Source organism: Balaenoptera ricei, chromosome X (assembly GCF_028023285.1).
Source record: "Balaenoptera ricei isolate mBalRic1 chromosome X, mBalRic1.hap2, whole genome shotgun sequence".
Lineage (NCBI taxonomy): Eukaryota > Metazoa > Chordata > Mammalia > Artiodactyla > Balaenopteridae > Balaenoptera > Balaenoptera ricei.
Genome location: NC_082660.1, coordinates 66,094,441 through 66,118,042, shown reverse-complemented (window position 1 = coordinate 66,118,042; position 23,602 = coordinate 66,094,441).

The following is a 23,602-nucleotide window of genomic DNA, read 5'->3' as shown; positions in this document are numbered from 1 at the left end:
TCATTTAAGACCATGATTGCTTTCTTGATTTTCTGTCTGTGTGATCTGTCCATTGATGTAAGTGGGGTGTTAAAGTCCCCTACTATTATTTTAGTTATATCTACTTGATTTAAACTAATAGTCATTTAAGTTCAAACACACTCCAAAAGGTCTACATTTTTTACTCCCTTCCCCCACATTTTTGTTTTTGATGTCATATTTTATATCTTTCTGCTTATTATTTTACTATTTATTGTATTGGATTGGCCAAAAAGTTCATTCGGTTTTAAGTAAAAATAAAAGACACATTTTTCATTTTCACTAACAACTTTATTGAACAATGTATTCACTAACCAAATGAACTTTTTGGCCAACCCAATCATTTTAGTTGCCCTGACAATTTTTTTTGTCTTTTAATCTATGTGCTGTCTTATTTAAGTGATTTTCATTTCTTACTATATATTTGCTTTTCCTACTGGGATTTTCTCTTTGCTGTAGTTTCTCACTTCTTTTTCATTTAGACAAGACCCGTCAACATATATTTTAGGGTAGATTTAGTATTGATGAATTCTTTTAGTTTTTGCTTGTCTGAGAGTTTCTTTCTCTTTCCTATTCTAAATGATAATCTTGCTGGGTAAATTATCTTTGATTGCTGATTTTCCCCTTTCAGCACTTTGAATATATCATTCCACTCTCTTCTGACCTGCAAACTTTGTGCAGAGAAATCAACTGATAACATTATGGGGGCTCCCTTGTATATGACTCTTTGTTTTTCTCTTTCTGCCTTTAGAATTTTTGTATTTATTTATTTTTAACTTTTGCCGTTTTGATTATATGTCTTGGTGTGTGTGGGTCTCTTTGTGTTCATCTTGCTTGGGACCCTCTGTGCTACCTGTACCTGGAGATCTGTTTACTTCTTTAGGTTTGGGATGTTTTCTGCCATAATTTCTTCAAATACAGTTTCAATCCCCTTCTCTCTTTCTTCTCCCTCTGTAACCCCTATAATGTGACTGTTGACATGTTTAATGTTATCCCATAGATCTTTATGTTACTTTCCTTTTTTTCCATTTGTCTTTCTGTCTGTTGTTTGGATTGGGTGATTTCCATTATTCTATCTTCCAGATCACTTATGCGTTCTTCTGTGTCATTTAGTCTGCTATTTATTGCTTTTAGAGTGTTTTTTAAATCTCAGATATTGAATTATCTATTTTTGATTGAGTCTTCTTTATATTTTCTAGTTCCTTATAAAATTGATCTGTGTTTAGATCAATTCTTTTCCCTATTTTAGTTAGCATTTTTATTACCAATGTTTTGAATTCTTTATTTGGTAGATAAACCTTTCCCAGGTTCTGGATGCCCTAGATCCAGTGCCAAGTTGTGGCATGGGGTGAGCAGTGCTGGGGCGTTTGCTCAGTTCAGGTTGGGCTGCATGTCTAGGTGGCAGCCAGTGAGTCAGACCTCTCTCTGCCCTGCCTGGGGGCAAGCCAATACTCTCGCATTCCTCATGAGTTCAGTGTAGGCTTCTCCATCCCTTCTATCCGTTTCAGTGGTTCTTCAAGTAGCTAAGGGGCTTGTCTCTTATGTGTAAGACCCCAGGACTGGGATGCCCAGACTGTGGCTTGATCTTCTCACTCCCCAGGGAGAGTGTCCGCCCTTGTGATATCCCTTTTCCTCTGAGTCCCCTACCTGGGGCACAGGTCCCAACCCAATAGCTCTTCTTCTCTTCCTACCTGATTATGTGTGTATCTTTCTTACAACCTTGGTTGCACAGGAGTCCTTCTGCCAATTTCCAGTTAGTTTTCCGTGAATGTTGTTCCACATGTATACATATTTTTAATGTGTTCATGGGGGAATGTGAGCTCCATGTACTCTTACTCCACCATCTTGATCTCCCCGGTCTAAAAACCTATTCTGATGTAGAGTTGCAATTTTCTGACTCTGTCTGTATACTTATCACCTTACTACAAGTTTTGTGTACTTTTGCCTTTTTGTCTCTGGTAGAATAGCTCCTTTCAACATTTCTTGTAAGGCAGGTCTAGTGTTGATGAGCTCTCTCAGCTTTTGTTGTTCTGGGAATGCCTTTATTTCTCCTTCATATCTCAATTATGACTTTTCCGAATAGAATGTTCTTGGCTGACACGTTTTATCTTTCAGTATTTTGAGAATGTCCTTCCACTCCCTCCTGGCCTGTAAAATTTCTGGTCAGAAATCTGCTGATAGCCCAACAGGGGTTCCTTTGTAGGTTCCCATCTCTTTTTTCTCTGGCTGCTTTTAAAATTCTTTGTTGTGGATTTTGACAGTTTTAATATAATGTGTCTTCGAGAATATCTTTATATGTTGAGTCAAGTAGGTGTTTTCTTAGCATCTTGGACTTGTAAATTCGTTTCCTTTCCCAGGTTTGGGAAGTTCTCAGCTATTATTTCTTCAAATAAACTCTCTGCTGCCTTCTTCTCTTCTTATTCTGGGATACCCATTACCATAATGTTACCCTTCCTCAAAGGGTAGTTCTCATAGGATTTCATTTTTCAAAAAGGTCTTAATTCTCTTTCCTCTTCTACCTGTTATCATTTCAAGATTTGTAACTTCGAGCTCACTAATGCTCTCTTCTTTATCGTATGCTCTATTTCCAATGCTTTCTAATGCATTCTTCTTCTCAATTATTGTGTTACTCAGCTCCAGAATATCTGTGTGTTTCTATTTCAACATTTCAATCTCTTTGGTAGGACATTAATTCTGTTCATTAATTTTATTCCTGAGATCATCAAATTGCCTTTCTGAATTTTCTTATATCTTGTTGAGTCTCTTCATGACAGCTATTTTAAATTCTCTATCAGTTAGATCACAGTATTCCACGACTTTATCTTTTGTTTCTGGAGAATTGTCATTTTCTTTTTGTGATAACTCTTACTCACGTTCTTCATGGTGCTGATGAGTTAGTTGTTCCTTAGCCTGACATTTGAAGTATCAAACACCTTTCTTCATTATGTAAAGCTTTTATTTATTTATGTTAAAACTTGATTCTAATAATTTATCAGGTTAGAAATTAAAGACCTTTCTTTTATTTTCCAGTAGGTGGCAATATAGTACAAGTTTTTGGTTTCTCTTAACCTGCGCTGCCTCTGATTATATTTAATAGTGAGCATTTTCTACCCTGTCAGAGGTGTTGCCAAGTATCCTTGTTATTGCTGCTCGTGCCTCCAGGGTTATTGGTGCCTCGCTGTTGCTGGCGTTGCTGGTGTCGTTGCCTGAGGCCATGGGATGACAGGCAGTTCCACTGCTTTCAGTATCTCCTGAGTCACAGACTCCACCATTGCAGGGGGCAACCAGGGTCACAGGTGCCTCTAACCATGTTGGGTGTTGTTGGATTCACAGGTGCCACCTGTGAAGGGCAGAGGGCCAGAATCATGGTCACCTCCCTGCCTGAAGAGATGGGGTTACAGGGCCTGCTGCTACTGCTGCCTAGTTACTTGTGGATATGAGTACTGGAGTCATGTGCTCTGCCTCCCCTGCTTCTATGGGGTTCTCTGGTGCTGCCATGGCTGAGGGCCAGGATCTCAGGCACCACCTCTACTGTTCCTTCATTTCTGTCTCCTCTATGTATTCTAGTCCATCCACCTTTACACATACAGATGTGTAGAACTCTTTGGCATCCTGTTGTGTTGGTGGGCAGAGGCACCTTTGTTGAGTTGTGGATGTTTTACTGGTTGTATATTGGAAGGTGGAGACAAAGAGAGCATCTCACTCTGCCACCATGCTGTTGTCACAGCCTGTTTAATGCATTTCTTATCCATTTCCCCCTCTTTATCTGCTTTCTCTACTTTAATTGAGCATTTTTATTTTTCCATTTTATCTCTTTTATTTATTATTTATATCTCTTTGTAAAAATGTTTTAGTGTTCTGCCTTGGGTTTACAATATGCATTTGAAATAATCTAAGTACACCTTTGAATAATATTGTACTGCTTCATGTGTAGTGTGAAGACATTTTAAGAATATATTTCCAGTTCCTCCTTCTCTCCCTTGTACGATTGTTGTCATATATTTCACTTTACATAAGCTATAAGTATCTAATACATTGTTAATATTTTTGCATTATAGTCAGTTATACTTAGAGCAATTAAAAGTGATAAAGTATTTTACCCTCATTTATTCTATTTCCTATGCTTCCACTTCTTTTCCTAGGTGGAAAATTTTGACATATCATATTCCTTCTGCTTGAAAAACTTAAAAAATATATTTTTGTAGTGTAGGTATGTTGGCAATAAATTTCTTCAGTTTTTATTTGTCTAAGAAGTGTTTCTTTTCACTTTTGAAAGATTTTTTAAAACTATATAGAATTCTGCATTGACAGTTTCTTTCTTTCAGTAATTTAAAGATGTCACTCCATTTTCTTCTTGTTTGCAGGATTTCTGATGAGAATTCTGCTGGAATTCTTATGTTCTGTAGTTTTTTTTTTTTTTTTGGTCTGTTTTTATTTTTTTGGTCTGGCTGCCTTCAAGATTTTCTCTTGCTTTGTCTTCACTAGTTTGAATATGATATGTTTCTATGGATGTTTTTGTTTGTTTGCTTGGCATTTGTCCTGCTTAGTATTCTCTGAGCTTCTTGGACAGAACATTCTGCCCAATATCGGTATAATATACACTCTTCTAAAATGTGCACATTTTGCAGTAGATCATATGTTAGACCACAAAACAAGTCAACAAATTTAAGAAGATTGAAATCATATCAGGTATCTTTTCCAGCCATAATGATTTGAAACCAGAAATCAATAACTGGAGGAAAATTGGAAAATTGACAAATGTCTATTCAGGTCCTTTACCCATTTTAAAATTGGTTATTATTATTGTTGTTGTTGTTATTTTGCTGTGGAGTTGAGTTCCTTATACATTTTACTTTACTCTGTTGATTATTTCCAGTATTGTGTAGAAGTTTTTAGTTTGATGCAATCTCGCTTGTCTATTTTCACTTTTGTTGCCTGTTTTTCCAGGGCCAAATACAAAAATTCATATTTTTCTCATGTTTTCTAGGAGTTTTACAGTCTTGACTCTTACATTTAAATCTTTAATCCACTTTGAGTTGATTTCTGTATATGGAATGAGAAAAGTGTCTAATTTCATTCTTTTGCATGTGAATATCCAGTTTCATAACACCATTTATCCTGTTTCCACTGAGTGTTCTTGGCACTTTTGTCAAAGATCAGTGGACCATAAATGCGTAGATTTATTTTCTGGACTCTCTTTCCTGTTTCTTTGTTCTATATGTCTGTTTTTATGCCAGTACCATACTGTTTTGATTCTATAGCTTTGTAGTATATTTTGAAATCAGGCAGTATAATTGCTGAAACTTTATTCTTCTTTTCAAGATTGCTCTGACTCTTCATGTTCTATTGTCCCATATGAATTTTACGGTTGTTTTTTTTTTTGTTTGTTTCTTTGAAAATGTCATTGGAATTTTGATAGGGATTGAATTGAATCTTTATATCACTTTGGGTATTATGGACATATTAACAATATTAATTCTTCCAATCAATGAACACAAAATATTGATATATTTCCATTTACTTGTGTCTTCTTTAATTTCTTTCATCAGTGTTTTGTACTTTTCAGTATACAGATTTTTCACCTCTATGGTTGTATTTATTCCGAAGTATTTTATTCTGTTTGATGCTATAGTAAATTGGATTGCTTTTGTAATTTTTTTCAGCTAGTTTGTTGTCAGTGTATAGCAACACAACTGATTTTTGTATGTTGATTTTGTATTCTGCAACTTTAATGAATTTATTTATTAGTTCTAACAGGTTTTTGTTGAAGTTGTTAGGGTTTTCTATATATAAGATCAGATAATTTAAAAACAGAAAATTTTACTTCTGCCTTTCTGATTTATATGTCTTTTATTTTTTCTCTGCCTAATATTTCTGTCTAGGACTTCCAACACTATGTTGAACAGAAGTAGCAAGAGCTGGCACTCTCGTCTTGTTCTTGATCTTAGAGGAAAAGCTTTCAGCATTCACTGTTTAGTATGACGTTAGCTGTGGGTTTCTAATATGTGATGTTTATTATCTTGAGCTACACTCCTTCTATAACTAATTTGTTGACAGTTTTTTAAATCATAAATGTATTTCGAATTTTTGAAAATGCCTTTTTTGCATCTATTAAGAAGGTCATAAACTTTTAAACCTTCATACTGTTAATACGGAATCACGATTATTGATATTGCAGTTGAACCACTTGTACACCTGAGGGATAAATCCCAGTTGGTCATGTTGGGTGATCCTTTTGATTTGCTGGTAAATTTGGATTGCTAGTATTTTTCAAGGGTTATTGCATTTATGTTCATTAAGGTATATTGGCCTGTAATTTTCTTTTCTTGTAGTGTCCTTTCCTTGCTTTGGTATCAGGTAATTCTTGCCTTATAAAATAAGTTTGGAAGAGGGGAGGTCAAGATGGCAGAGTAGGAGGATGTTGAGCTCACCTACCCCCATGAACACATCAAAAATACATCTATAGGTGGAGCAACTTTCACTGAAAACAAACTGGAGACAGGCAGAAAGGCCCTTCTACAACCAAGGCTATAAAGAAAGATCCACACGGAGTTGGGCAGGAAGTCAGGAGAAGCAATTAGGTCAGGACCCATACCCCTAGCAGGGGACACAGAAGAGGAAGGGGATATCATGGGCTCAGAGATCCTGCCTGGGGAGTGAGTGTTTGAGCCTCATATTGGGCAACCCAGCCCTGAGGTCCAACACCAGGAAGATGAGTTTCCTTAGCTGGTTTGAAAACCAGTGAGACTTACTGGAGGGCTGTAAGAAACCGAGACTCCATGCATGAAGTATGCACACACACACACTTGGTTACTCCCAGCACCAAGGTGGAGGAAGCACATTGAAAATTCCCTGGGGTTCTGACTGGTTTCCTGTTACCACCCCAGCATGCACCCCAGCTCGCACTGGGTGCCTGCTCCAGCCCCTCTTACTCTGGTGCAGCTCCACACTAGGGCGAAGGCTGCCCTTGCTGAGGAGAGTGCACACATGAAAGGGATGGGGCCACCTGGACCCAGCACTGCATCTGAACAGGATGAGGGTAACCATTGCTGGTGCAACTATAGGCAAAAACTTGGGAGCAACTTGGGGCTCTGACTGGCATGCTGGGACCTTCCTAGCATGTGGGGCAGCCTGTACCAGGTACCCACTCCAGCTCCTCTTGCTCGGGCACTGTTCCCCACTGGGGTGAAAGTGCTGTTGCTGGGGAGGTGCATGCACTTGGAGGAAGCAGAGATCGCTCAGACCTGACCCTGCCTCTGAATAGGGTGGGGTCAGCCATTGCTGGCGAGCTGTAGAGGCAGCAGATTGGAAATAGACTGGGGCTCTGACTGGCTTGATGGGATCATCCCAGAATAAACCCCAGCTTGCACCAGGTACCGACCCCAACCCTTCTTTTTCTGGCACTGCTCTCCACTAGAGTGGAAGTGCCATTGCTGGGGGAAGAATGCACACTTAGAAGGAGTGGAACCAGGGCCTCTTCTCTAGCTCTTGGGGTCCCAATCCCACCCCCCGATAAGGTGATGATGGCCATTGAGGATAGGAAAAGCCCCAGATCACACCTGGCTCTGGCTCTAGCCCCTCCATCTCCAGCCTTACCTCCCACCAAGGTGTTAGCTGCCAGCACACCCAAAGGGAAGATGGGACCTATGCTCACTTCACATCCAGCTCTTACAGCAAAAGCCACTGGGCACATACAGATTGCATAGGGACATACCCACATAAGGACACTGTTTTAAGATTAGAATAGGTAACTGTTCATCTAACTTCATAGAGACAGAGAAAGTTAAACAAAATCAGAAGACAGAGGAATTTGTTTCAAACAAAAGAAAAAGGAAGAAAAAACTGAAAAAAACCCTAATGAGACACAGAGAAATAATTTACTAGATAAAGAGTTCAAAGCATTAGAATAATAAGAATAGCATTAGTAATAAGAATGCTAACTGAACCTGGGCAAAGAATAGATGAACACAGTGTGAATTTAAACAAGGAACTAGAAAATATAGAAAAGAACCAGTCGGGGCTGAAGAATACAATAACTGAAATGAAAAAACACTAGAAGGAATTAACAGACAGACTAGGTGATACAGAATAGTACATAAGCAATCTGGAAGATAGAAAAATGGAAATCGCCCAATCAGAACAGGAAAAAGAAAAACAAATTTTAAAAAATGAGGATAGATGAAGGGACTTTGGGAAAACATGAGGCATACTAACGTCTGCATTATAGGAGTCCCAGAAGGAGATAAGAGAAAGAAAGGGGTAGAAAATATATTTGATGAAATTATGGCTGAAAACATCCCAAAGCTGAAGAAGGAAACAGATTTCCAGGTACAGGAAACACAGAGTTCCAAAAAAGATGAACCCAAAGAGACCCACATAAAGACATATCACAAATAAAATGCAAAATTTTAAGATAAAGAGAGAATTTTAGGGACTTCCCTGGTGGTTCAGTGGTTAAGACTCCAAGCTCCTAATGCAGGGGGCCTGGGTTCAATCCCTGGTCAGGGAACTAGATCCCACATTCATGCTGCAACTAAGAGTTTGCATGCCACAACTAAGGAACCAGCAAGCCACAACTAAGGAGCCCACATGCCACAACTAAGACCCAGTGCAACCAAATAAATTAATTAATTAATTTAAAAAAGAGAATTTTAAGCCAGCAAGAGAAAAAAAGTCACATGCAAGGGAACCCCTATAAGGCTATCAGCTGATTTTTCTGCAGAAGTTCTGCAGGTCAGAAGGGAGTGGAATGATAAATTTAAAGCATTGAAAGGGAAAAAACCTACAACCCAGGATACTCTACCTTGGGTTACAGTATCACACAAAGTTATCAGTCAGAATTGAAGGAGAGATGAAGAACTTTTCAGACAAGCAAAAACTAAGAGTTCATCAATATTAAACTGACCCTACAAGAAGTGTTAAAAGATCTTCTCTAAGTGGAAAAGAAAAGGCTACAACAAGAAAGAATATGTAGGAAAGGAGGAACCACACTAATAAAAGCAATATATAGTAATTGCTGTGGATCAACCACTTAAATAAGTGAGCACAAAGATTAAAAGACAAAAATTGTAAAATCAAATATAACTGCGATAAACAGTTAAGGGATAGGCATGAAGATGTATAGTATAACATCAAAAACACAAACTTGGGGGAGGGGAATAAAACATATAGATCTTGTAGAATGTGTTTGAACTTAAATGACTATCAGTTTAAAACAAATAGATATAGTTATAGGTCAACATATATGAACCACATGGTAACCACAAATAAAAAACCTATAACAGAGACACAAAAACAAGAGAGAAAACATCACAAGCATACCACTAAGGAAAATCATCAAACCACAAGGGAAGTAGCTAAAAGAAGAAGAAAAGAGCAAAGAAGAACTACAAAAACAACCAGAAAACAAGTAACAAAATGGCAGCAAGTACATACCTATCAATAATCACTTTAAATATCAATGGACTAAATGCTTCCATCAAGAGACATAGGGTGCCTGATGATTGGGTAAAAAACAAGACCCATCTATATTCTGCCTACTAGAGACTCATTTCAGAGCTAAACACACTCACACAGACTGAAAGTGAGGAGATGGTAAAAGATATTTTATGCAAATGGAAATGACATGAAAGCTGAGGTAGCAATACTCATATCAGCCAAGCAGACTTTAAAACAAAGTGTATAAGTAAAGACAAAGAAGGACATTAAGTAATGATAATGAAATCAAAACAAGAAGTGGATATGACATTTCTAAACATATATGCTCCTAATATAGGAGAATTTAATAAATAAAGCAAATATTAACAAAGGGAGAAAATGACAATAATACAATAATAGTAGGGACATTAACACCTCATTTATATTAATGGACAGATCTTCCAGATAGAAAATCAATAAGGAAACAATGGCCTTAAATGACACATTAGACCAGTTGGAATTAGTAGATATCTACAGGACATTTCATCTCAAAACAGCAGAATACACATTATTTTCAAGTGCAAATGGAATATTCTCCAAGAGAGATCACATGCTAGGCAACAAGAAAAGTCTCAATAAATATAAAAGGATATAAATTATATCAAGAATTTTTTCTGACCACAGTGGTATGAAATTAGGTATAAATTACAGGAAGAAAAATGGGAAAAACACAAACACGTGGAGACTAAACAGCATGCTACTAAAAAAAAATGGTCAGTGAAGACATCAAGGAAGAAATCAAACAATATCTCAAGACAAATGAAAATAAAAATGTAAATTTACAATATCTATGTAATACCACAAAAATAGTTCTAAGAGGGAAGTTTATTGCTATACAGGCCTACATCAAGAAACAAGAAAAACTCAAATAAACAAACTAACTTACCATCTAAAGGAATTACAAAAAGAAGAAGAAGAAGAACAACAAAAATAACCCAAAGTAAGCAGAAGGAAGGAAATAATAAAGATTAGAGAGGAAATAAATATAGACCAAAATAACAGTAGACAAAATCAGTGAAATTAGAGCTGGTTTTTGTAAGGAGAAAAAAATTGATAATCCTTTAGCCCAGCTTATTAATAAAAAATTAGTGGACCCAAATAAACAAAATAAGAAATAACAGAGGAGAAATTATACCTGATATCACAGAGATGTAAACAATTGTAAGAGAATACTGTGTACAGTTACATGCCAACAAATTGGACAACATAGAAGAAATGGATAGACTAGAAACATATAATCTTCCAAGACTAAATCAGGAAGAAGTAGATAATCTGACTAGACTGATTACTAGTAGTAAAATTAAATCAGTAATCAAAAAATCTCCCACCAAACCAAATCCAGGACCAAACAGCTTCACAGGGGAATTGAACAAACATATAATGAAGAGCTAATACCTATCCTTCTCAAACTATTCCAAAAAATTGAAGAGGCTGGAACACACTCAAATTCATTCTATGAGGCCATATTACCCTGGTACCAAATGCAGACACTACAAAAAAAGAAAATTATAGGCCAATATGTCTGATGAATATAGATGCAAAAATCCTCAACAAAAAATGAACAAATAAAATTCAACATATAAAAAAGGATCATACACCATGATCAATTGGGATTTATTCCAGGGATGCAAGGATGGTTCAATATTTGCAAACCAATCAATGTGATATACCACATTAACAAAATGAAGGATAAAAATCACATGATCATCTCAATAGATGCAGAAAAACAATTAGACAAAATTCAACATCCATTCATGATAAAAATTCTCATCAAAGTTGGTATAGAGAGAACATATCTCATAATAACATGTAAATATTTATGACAAACCCACAGCTAACATTATACTCAAGGGTAAAAAGCTGAAAGCTTTTGCTCTAAAATCAGGAACAAGACAAGAATGTCCACTCTTGCTACTTCTATTTAACATATTATTCCAAGTCCTAGCCACAGCAATCAGACAAGAAAAAGAAATAAAAGGCATCCAAATTGGAAGGGAAGAAGTAAAACTGTCACTATTTAGATGACATGATACTATATATAGAAAACCCTAAAGTCCCCACCAAAAAACTATTAGAACTAATAAATGAATTTGGTAAAGTTGTAGGTTACAAGATTAAGATACAGAAAACTGTTGCTTTTCTATACACTAATAATGAACTGTCAGAAAGAGAAAGCAAGAAAACAATCCCATTTAAAATCTCATCAAAAAGAATAAAATGTCTAGGAATAAACTTAATGAAGGAATGTGAAAGACCTATACTCTGAAAACTATAAAACACTGGTGAAGGAAATTGAAGATGATATAAAGAAATGGAAAGATATCCTGTTTTCATGGACTGGAAAAATTAATATTGTTAAAATGTCTATTGAAAGCAATCTACAGACTTAATACAGTCCCTATCAAAATACCCATGACTTATTGCATAGATCTAGAACAAATAATCCTAAAATTTATATGGAACCACAAAAGACCCTGAATAGCCAAAGCAATTTTGACAAGAATGTAGAAAGCTGGAGGTATCACCTTCTTTGAATTCAGACTATGCTATAAAGCTAAATTCATCAAAACAGTATGGTACTGGCACAAAGACAGATCAATGGAACAGAGAGATAAACCCATGCACATATGGTAAATTAATCAACAACAAAGAAGGCAAGCATATACAAAGAAGAAGTCTCTTCAATAAGTGGTATTTAGGATAACTGTGCAGTTACATATAAAAGAACAAATTTAGAATATTTTGTCACACCATATACAAAAATAAACTCGAAATGGTTTAAAGAACTAATTATAAGACTGGAAACAATAAAAATCCTAGAAGATAGCATAGGCAGTACAATCTCTGACATAGGTCTTAACAATATATATATATAGATATTTGGATCTGTCTCCTCAGCAAGGGAAACAAAAGCAAAAATAATCAATTAGTACTATATCAAACTTAAAAGCTTTTGCACAGCAAAGGAAACCATTGACAAAATGAGAAGACAACCTACTGAATATGAGAAAATATTTGCAAATGATATGCCTGATTAGAGGTTAATATCCAAAATATATAAACAGTTCATACAACTGAATATAAAAAAAAAATAACACCCCAATGAAAAAATTGGCAGAAGACCTGATTGGACATTTTTCCAAAGAAGACATACAGATGACTAACAGGCACATGAAAAGATGCTCAACATCACTTATCAGGGAAATGCAAATCAAAACCACAGTGAGATATTGCCCCACACCTGTCAGAATGGCTATTGACAAGCTTCCACAAATAACGAATGTTGGCAATGATGTGGAGAAAAGGGAATCCTAGTACAATGTTGGTGGGAATGTACTCTGGTGCAGCCATTTTGGTAAACATTATGGAGGTTCCTCAGAAAACTAAAAATAAAACTACCATGTGATCCAGCAATTTCACTCCCACATATATTTCAGAAGAAAATGAAAACACTAATTGAAAAGATATATGCACTGCTATGTTCGAAACAACATTGTTTACAATAGCCAAGCAATGGAAGCAACCTGTGTCTTTCAACAGATGAATGGATAAAGAAAATGTGGTTTATGTATAAAATAGAATATTGCTCAGCCATAAAAAAGAATGAAAATTTGCCATTTGTAGCAACATGGAGGGACCCTGGAGGTTATTATGCTTAGTGAAGTAAGTCAGAAAGAGAAAGATAAATACTGTATGTTATCATTTATGTGTGGAATCTAAAAAATAAATGATTAAATATAACAAAATCAAAACACACTCACAGATGTAGAGAACAAACTAGTGTTTACCAGTGGAAAGGGAAATGGTGTAGGGGCAAGTTGGAGGTAGAGGATAAATAGGTACAAACTACTATGCCTAAAATAAACAAGCTACAAGGATATTTTGTATAGAGAATATAGCAAATATTTTATAATAACTTTAAATTGAGTATAATCTATATAAATATTGAATCACTGTCTTATACAAAAGAAATTAATATATTATAAACCAATTAAACTTTAATTAAAAATTACAAAAAATAATGAAAACTATTATTTTTCAGCGTAGCATTGAATTTAAACCAAATGAGCCCAGGAGAACCATATCAATTTAATTTATATTGCTTTTAAAATAATGAACTATATATTAGCATTCCTTGAAAAAATATAATGAAATGAGTTTGGAAGTTTTCCCTCCTCTTCATTTTTTTTTTTTTGGAAATTTTGAGAGCATTTTCATATTTCTTTAAATATTTCATAGAATTTATTGGTGAAGCCATCTTGTCTCAGGTTTTACTTTGTTAGGAGGTTTGTGTTAATTGATTCAATCTATTTACTCATCTGTCCATTCAGATTTCCCATCTCTTCATTATTCAGTTTTTAAAGGTTGTATGTTTCTAGGAGTCTGTACATTTGTTCCAGGTTATCCAACTTGCTGACATATAATTGACTTATAACCCTTTTTATTTCTGTGGTATCATTTTAATATCTCCTCTCTCATATATTTTATTTGAGTCTTCTTTTTTTATTAGTGAGGTAAAGGTTTTTCAATTTTATTTTTAAAAAAATTCCAGCTCTTAGTTTTGTTGATTTTTTCTATTATTTTTCTAGTCTCTAGTTCATTTATTTCTGCTCTTAGCTTTATTATTTCCTTCCATCTGCTAACTCTGAGCTTAGTTTGTTTTCTTTTTATATTCCCTTGAATTATAAAATTAGATTGTTTATATGAGATATTTTTCTTTTCCTTTTTAAAGATTTATTGAGATATTATTGATGTGTAACATATGTTAGTTTAAGACAAACTATGTGATGATTTGATACACATATATATATTACAAAATGATTACCACAAAAATGTTAGTTAACACCTCCATCCCCTTCAATAATTTCCACTTTTTGAAAGAAGATAACATTTAAGAGCTACTCTCTTAACATTCAGATATATAATACAGTATACTTAATTATGGTCAATATGCTGTACATTAGATCCCCAGAACTAATCATCTTATAGCTTGGAATGTGTACTCTTTGACCAACATCTCTCCATTACCCCCACGCCCCCAACACCTGGCAATCACAATTTTACTCTCTGTTTCTATGAGTTCAGCTTTCATATATTTTGTATATATGTGAGAATATACAGTATTTGTCATTCTCTGACTTATTTCACTTAGCATAAAATACCCTCAGGTTCCATCCATGTTGTTACAGAAGGCAGGACTTCCTTCTTTCTCATGGCTGAATAATATGCTATGTTATATATAGATAGATAGATATCTATATCTATATATCTATATCTATCTTCCTATCCACTCATCCACTGATGAACACTTAGGTTATTTCAAATCTTGGTTGTTGTGAATAATGCTGCAGTGAATCTGGGAGTGTTCATTGTGTTAAGCATTGTTCTTTCTCAAAATTACTTTAGCTCTTTGGGGCGTTTTGTGGTTCCATATGAATTTTAGGATTGTTGTTTCTATTTTGATCCAGAAACATGGGATATCTTTCCATTTATTTGTGTTTCTTTAATTTCTTTCATCAATATCTAATAGTTTTGGTGTAGAGATCTCTCACTTTCTTGGTTTTTGATGCTATTATAAATGGGATTTTATTTCTTTTTAGATAGTTCATTTTAGTGTATAAAAGGCAACTATTTTTGTGTGTTAATTTTGTATCCTGCAAATTTACTGAATTCTTTTATTAGTTCTAACAAGTTTTTAGTGGGATACTTGAGATTTTATATATATATATATACATATATATATATAAAAGATCATGTAAAAAGCAAACAGATAATTTTATTTCTTACTTTCCCAGTTGGATGCCTTTTAAAAATATTTCTTGCCCAATTGCTTTTAGTAGAACGTCTAGGTCTATCCTGAATAAAGTGATGAGAATGAGCATCCTTGTCTTATTCCTGATCTTAGAGGGAAGGTTTTCAATCATTTACCATTGAGTACGATGTTTTCTATAAGTTGTTTATTTGAGATCTTTCTTTTTTCTTAATGTAAGCTTTAAAAAAATGAGTATTGGCCTGGCTCTTAGCATTGCTTTTACTGTGTTCCATATGTTTTGGTATGTTATCTTTCTATTTTCTTTTGTTTCAAGATAATTTTTGATTTTCCTTTTGATTTCTTCTTCGTCACATTGGTTAACAGTGTGTTGTTTAACTTATATATACTTGTTAATTTTTCAATTTTTCTGCTCTTTTTATTTCTAGTTTTATACTGTTTTGGTGGGAAAAGTTACTTCAGATGATCTCAAAGTTCTTAAATTTGCTCAGTCTTATTTTGTGGTATAACACATGATCTAACCTGGAGAATGTTATGTCAGAACTAGAGATAATGTGTATTCTGCTACTGTTGGATGGAATGCTCTGAATATATCTAAGTCCATTTTGTGTAAAGTATGGTTCAAGTCCAATATTTCCTTATTAATTTACTGTATGGACAATACATCCATTGTTAAGAGTGATGTATTTAAGTTCCCTGCTATTATTGTATTGCTGTCTATTTCTCCTTTTAGATATGTTAGTATTTGCTTAATATGTTGCTGTGGTTTGATGTTGGGTGTATATATTTGGTTGGCCAAAAAGTTCGTTCGGGTTTTCCATAAGAGCTTACAAAAACTGAATAAACTTTTTGGCCAACCCAATATTTTTAAAATGTATTTTACTGAGGATAGTTGATTTACAGTGCTACATGATGCACAACATAGTGATTAACAATTTTAAAGGTTATATGTTTATAGTTATTATAAAATATTAGCTATATTCTCTGTGCTGTACAACGTATCCTTGTAGCTTGTTTATTTTATACGTAGTAGATTGTACCTCTTAATCCACTAAAACTAACTTGCCCACACTCCTTTCCCTCTCTCACCTGGAAACCACTAGTTAGTTCTCTATACCTGTGTCTGTTTCTTTTTTCTTATATTCAATAGTTTGTTTTATTTTTTAGATTCCACACATAAGTGATATCATACAGTATATGTCTTTCTCTGTCTGACTTATTTTGTTAAGTATAAACCCCTCCATGTCCATACATGTTATTGCAAATGACATTTTTTTATTCTTCTCTATGGCTGAGTAGTATTCCATTGTATATATGTACCACATCTTCTTTATACAATCATCTATTGACACATACATTGCTTCCATACCTTGGCAATTGTAAATAGTGCTGCAGTGAGCATGTGGGTGGATGTATCTTTTCAAGTTAGTGTTTTTGTTTTCTTCAGATATATACCCAGAAGTGGAATTTCTGGGTCATAAGGTAGTTCTATTTTTAGATTTTTGAGGAACCCCCCCACTGGTTTTCACAGTGGCTGCTCCAATTTACATTCCCACCAATAGTGTACATGTGTTCCCTTTTCCCCACATCCTCACCAACATTTGTTATTTGTGGTCTTTTTGATGAAACCATCCTGTTGGTTGTGAGATAATACATCAGAGAAATTTGCATTTCTCTGATGATTAACCATGTTGAGCATCTTTTCTTCTGCCTGTTGGCCATCTGTAATTCTTCTCTGGAAAAGTGTCTATTCAAATCTTCTGCTCATTTTTAAATGGGTTGTTTGTTTTTTTGATGTTGAGTTTTATGAACTGTCCATATATTTTGGATATTAATCACTTATCTGTCATATCATTTGCAAATATTTTCTCCCATTCTGTAGGTTTTCTTTTCATTTAAATTAAGGAAACAATCCCATTTACCGTCACATCAAAAAGAAGAAAATACCTAGGAATAAACCTGTACCTGGAAAACTATAAGACACTGATGAAAGAAATTGAAGCAACACAAACAGATGGAAAGGTATACTGTGTTCTTAGATTGGAAGAATTACTATTGTTAAAATAACCATACTACCCAAGGAAATCTACAGATTTAATACAATACCTATCGACACACCAAAGGTATTTTTCATGAAACTAGAACAAATAATTTAAAAATTGGTATGGAAACAGAAGAGACCCCAAATAGCCAAAACAATCTTGAGAAAGAAGAACAGAGCTCGAGGAATCATGCTCATTTACTTTAGATTATACTACAAAGCTACAGTAATCAAAACAGTGTGTTACTGGCACAAAAACAGACACATAGATAAATGGAACAGAATAGAGAGCCCAGAAATAAACCCAAACATTAATGGTCAATTAAACTATGATAAAGGAGGCATGGATATATCATGGAGAAAATACAGTCTCTTCAATAAGTGGTGCTGAAAAACTGGACAGTTACATGTAAAAGAATGAAATTAGAGCATTTTCTAATACCATATACAAAAATAAACTCAAAATGGATTAAAGACTGAAATGTAAGACCAGAAACCATAAAACTTCTAGAAGGAAACAGACAGAACACTCTTTGACATAAATTGTAGCAATATTTTTTTTGGATCTGTCTCCTAAAGCAAAGGAAATAAAAACAAAAATAAACAAATGGGACCTAATTAAACTTAAAAGCTTTTGCACAGCAAAGGAAACCTTCAACAAAACAAAAAGGCAACCTACAGAATGTTTCAAGATTTTTTGTTTATTTTGGCCATACAGCTTGTGGGATCCCAGCTCCCTGACAAGGGACTGAACCTGGGCCCTCAGCAGTGAAAGCGTGGAGTTGTAACCAATGGACCACCAGAGAATTCCCTCAAGATATTTTTTGATTTCCCTTTTGATTTCTTCTTTCACCCACTGATTGTTTAGAAGTGTGTTGTTTAATTTCCACATATTTATAAGTATTCCAGCTTTACTTTGTCATTGATTTCTAATTTCATTCCACTGTGGTTGAAAATGATAGTTGGTATGATTTTGTAACCGAGTAGGACCCTATGGGGCCTTCATGGGACAGACCCTTCCCCTCTCCACTTTGGCCCAATGCCCTCCACCTGCCCTTGTTTGTAGAGAAATTTTAGCCTCCTAAGCCTTCCTCAAGTTCCAAAGAATACATTTAATCAGAGAAATGAGAAAATGCAGAAACAAAGGAAAATAGTCAAGCAAGACAAAATAATAATAGTTTAGCCATTAAACAAAGTCAAGGACTTTTAGTTCCTATTCAAGGACTATAAATAATATTCTGAGACATATTCTTTGAGCTGTTTTGCATATACTGAAACCCCCACCAGGTGGAAGAAGTTAACTACATGATGACCAGACTGTAGCTATGACATAAGCTGCTCCATCTTACACAATTGCAATAACTGGCTTCAAGGAAATGGGAACAAACCAACCCTGGAATTGAAGATTAACTGTACTTAATCAAGATGATGCTGATCAGACCACCATATGACCAATTTCAAGATTATTTTTGGCGCTGAATGTGCTCTTCTACACGTAGCAACCCCCCCTCGCCTATGTACCCCTGAAACTCCCTTTTGAAAGCTCTTGCCCCCTGATGGGCAGTGAGGAGTTGGTTCCTTGGCACATGAGTTCACCTTCTGCCAAGGACTGCCAGCTTTCTCAATAAAGCTATCTTTTCTTTTACCCAACACTTATCTCTCAGTACAGTAAGTCCCCTAGATATGAACGTGTTCCATTCCAAGAATGCGTTCGTAAGTCCAATTTGTTCGTAAGTCCAGCAATGTTAGCCTAGGTACCCAACTAACACAATCGGCTATATAGTATTGTACTGAAATAGGTTTATAATACTTTTCACACAAATAATACATAAAAAACACAAAAAATAAAGAAAAACTTTTCATCTTACAGTTAAATACCTTGAAAAGTACAGTAGTACAGTGCAACAGCTGGCATACAGGGGCTGGCATCGGGCGAATAGGCAAGAAGAGTTACTGACTGGAGGTGGGAGATAGTAGAGCTGAAGGATCGTCAGCAGTAGGAGATGGAGGGCAAGCTGCAATTTCACTCACGTCTGATGTTGATGGCCCAGGTTCTGGTTGCTTGCTGGATTCAATTCTATCTACCCTCTTGAAAAAATGATCCAGTAACATCTGGGTAGTAGCTCTTTTTTTCTCATCATAGACGACACGGTAGCACTGGATTGCATTCTGAATGGCTGCTGCGACTTTTGTGTACCATTCTACATTCGGGTCCTATGCCTCAAAAACTAACAGTGCCTCCTCAAATAAAATCCCCTTGCCATTTCCTGCATCTTGAATCTCTTTGGTTCTTTGGTTACTTCTTCTTCCTCTTGTCTCTCTTTGTCCTTTCTCTGGGCCTCCAATTCCAACAGGTCTTCATTAGTAAGCTCCTTGTGTTGCACAGCAAGGAGTTCAATGAAGTCATCCTCTTGCAGATCTAGCTCCAGCTTCTTGCTGAGGGTCACTAAGTTGCTGAAGACCTCTTTGGACTCCTCATCCACCTTCCCAAATCCACGAAAATCATGAACAAACTTCAGGCAAAGGTTCTTCCAAACCCCATTCATGGTGACAGCCATAACCTCACACCAAGCAAAGTCAATGTTTTTTATGGCCTTGTAGATGTTATAGTCCTTCCAAAATTGTTGTAATGTTGTTCCTGATTCATCTCTCGCCTTTACTGTCTGACGAAAAGTGTGACATAAATAATATTTCTTGAAAGTCGCTATAACTCCCTGGTCCATAGGTTAGATGAGCGACATAGTATTAGGTGGCAGATGCACTACTTTGACGGTGGGATGAATGTCGTCCACGAATGGGGGGCAGCCCGGAGCATTGTCAAGCAGTGAAAGAATGTTGACTAGGACGTCCTTTTCCAAGCAATATTTCTCTACCTCCAGGATAAAGTGGTGGACAAACCAGTCCTGGAAAATGGCCTGCGTAACCCAGGCTTTGGGGTTACTCTTCCACACAACAGGAAGAGAACCCTTGGCTATGTTTTTAAGGGCTCTTAGGCTCTCTGAATGATAAACTAAGAGAGGATTCAGCTTCACATTGCCAAAAGCATTACCATCAAACAACAGAGTTATCCTATCCCTTGCTGCTTTATAGCCTGGCATCAACTGTTCCTCCTTACTGATGTAACTTTGGTCTGACATCCTCTTCCAGTACAGTCCTGTCTCATCCATATTAAAAACCTACTTGGGTAAATACATGCCTTCATCAATAATTTCTCAAAGCATTTCAGGAAATTGCCGGGCAGCTACCGTATCTGCACTCGCTGCCTCACCACTTACTTTTACGTTGTGAAGGTTGACTCTAGTCTTGAACCGATGAAACCAGCCATGGCTGGCATTAAAAGGTGAGCCCTCTGATTCTTCACCGTGTTTCTTCTTCAAGTCTTCATAAAGGCTTTTAGCTTTCTCTTGAATCAGCATTAAGCTGAGTGGGACTTGATGCTGATGCTGATCCTGCATCCACACACTGAGAAGTTTCTCCATCTCCTCCATCACTTTTCCATGCTTCTTCGATATTATTGTTGACATCATCGGCACAACAGACTTCACATGTTCCATGATCTTGTCCTTGTTCTTTAGAATCATGCCGTTGGTTGAATGATTCATGTTATACGAGCGAGCGATGTCTAGCATCTTTTCACCTTGCTCCACTCTCTCAATTATTTTCACTTTTGTTTCCATCGTTATCACTTGGCACTTCTTAGCAGTATCAGCTATGTCACTGCTGCTTTTACGCTTGCTTCCAGATATCCTGGCCTTAAGATAAAGATACTGTACTACTGTACTCTATACAGTACTGTACAGTAAAGTACACAAAAGCACGACCACTTGTAGAGGATGCACGCACGTGACAGTGTACGCCAGACACGCGAACTAACTTAACGTGATTGGACATGCAAGCACATGTTCGCATCTTTGAAAGTTCGCAACTTGAAGGTTCGTATGTAGGGGAATTACTGTAGATTCATTTGTATTATTTCTTAGATTACACATGTAAGTGACATCATATAGTATTTGTCTTCCCCTGTCTGACTTACTTCACTAAGTATATTTTCTAGCTTTATCCATGTTGCTGCCAATGGCAATATTTTATTTTTTTGAAGTATAGTTGATTTACAATACTGTGTTTGTTTCAGGTTCACAGCAAAGTGATTCAGATATATCTATAGATCGATAGATCAATAGATCAGATAGATAGATAGATAGATAGATAGATAGATAGACAGATTTGTCTTTCTCTGTCTGACTTACTTCACTAAGTATAATATCCTCTAGGTCCATCCATGTTGCTGCAAATGGCAATATTTCAACCTTTTTTATGACTAAGTAGTATTCCATTGTATACATATACAATATCTTCTTAAGCCAATAATCTATTGATGGGCACGAGGGTTGTTTCCATGTCTTGGTTATTGTAAATAGTGCTGCTATGAACATTGGGGTGCATGTATTTTTTCAAATTACAGTTTTCATCTTTTCCAGATATATGCCCAGGAGTGGAATTGCAAGATCATATGGTAGCTCTATTTTTAGTTTTTAAGGAAACTCCGTACTGTTTTCCACAGTGGCTGCACCAATTTACATTCCCACCAACAGTGTCAGTGGTTTCCTTTTTCTCCACACCCTCTCCAGCATTTATTAATTGTATATTTTTTGATGATAGCCATTCTGACTGTTGTCAGATGATACTTCATTGTAGTTTTGATTTGCATTTCTCTAATAATTAGTGATGTTGAGCATCTTTTCATGTGCCTGTTGGCCATCTGTATGTCTTCTTTGGAGAAATGTCTATTTAGGTCTTCTGCCCATTCTTTGATCAGATTGTTTTTTGATATTGTGTTGTATGAGCTTTTGTATATTTTGGATATTAACCCCTTGTCATTTGCATTGTTTGTGAATATTTTCTCCCATTTCATAGGTTTTTTGTTTTGTTGATGGTTTACTTTGCTGTGCAAAAACTTTTAAGTTTGATTATGTCCAAATTGTTTATTTTTGCTTTTATTTCTTTCACTTTTGGAGACTGATCTAAGAAAATATTGCTACTATTTATGTCAAAGAGTGTTTTGCCTATGTTCTCTTCTAGAAGTTTTATGGTGTCATGTCTTATATTTAGGTCTTTACCATTTTGAGGTAATTTTTGTATATGGTATGAGAGAGTATTCTAATTTTATTGATTTACATGTAGTTGTCCAGCTTTCCCAGCACCACTTGTTGAAGAGACTGTCTTTTCTCCATTGTATATTCTTGCTGCCTTTGTCATAGATAAATTGACTGTAGGTGTGTGGGTTTATTTCTGGGCTCTCTAGTCTGTTACATTGATCTATGTCTATTTTTGTACCAATACCACATTGTTTAGATTACTGCAGCTTTGTAGAATAGGCTGAAGAGTGGAAGGGTTATACCTCCAGCTTTGTTTTTTTCCTCAGGATTGCTTGGTGTATTAAGGGACTTGTTGTTCCACATAAATTTTAGGATTATTTTTTCCAATTCTGTGAAAAATGTCCTGGGTATTTTGATAGGGGTTGCATTAAATCTATTGATTGCTTTGGGTAGTATGGCCATTTTAACAATATTAATTCTTCCAATACAAGAGCACAGGATATATTTCCATTTCTTTGAATCATCTTCAATTTCCTTTATCAATATTTTATAGTTTTCAGCACATATGTCTTTCACCTCCTTGTTTAAGTTTATTCCTAAGTATTTTTTTGATATGATTTTAAATAGGATAGTTTTTTTTTAACTTTCCCTTTCTGATATTTCATTATTAGTGTGAAGAAATGCAACAGATTTCTGTATATTAATTTTGTATCCTGCTACCTTTCTCGGTTCATTTATTAGCTCTAAGAATTTTTGGGTGGGGATTTTAGGGTCTGTATATAAATTATCATGTCATCTGAAAATAGTGACAGTTTTACCTCTTTTCTTCCAATTTGAATACATTTCATTTATTTTTCTTGTCTGACTGCTGTGGCTAGGATTTCTAATACTATGTTGAATAAAGGTGGTGAAGAGTGGGCATCCTTGTCTTGTTCCTGAATTTAGTAAGAAGGCTTTCCATTTTTCACCATTGAGTATGATGTTGGCTGTGGCTTTGAAGTAAATGGCATTATGCTGAGATATGCTCCCTCTAGACCCACTTTGATGAGAATTTTGATCTGAATGGATGTTGAATTTTGTTCGAATGCTTTTACTGTGTCTATTGAGATGATCATGTGCTTTTGTTGTTGTTGTTGTTAATGTGGTTTATCACATTGATTGAAATGCTTATGGTGAACCATCCTTGTGACCCTGGAGTGA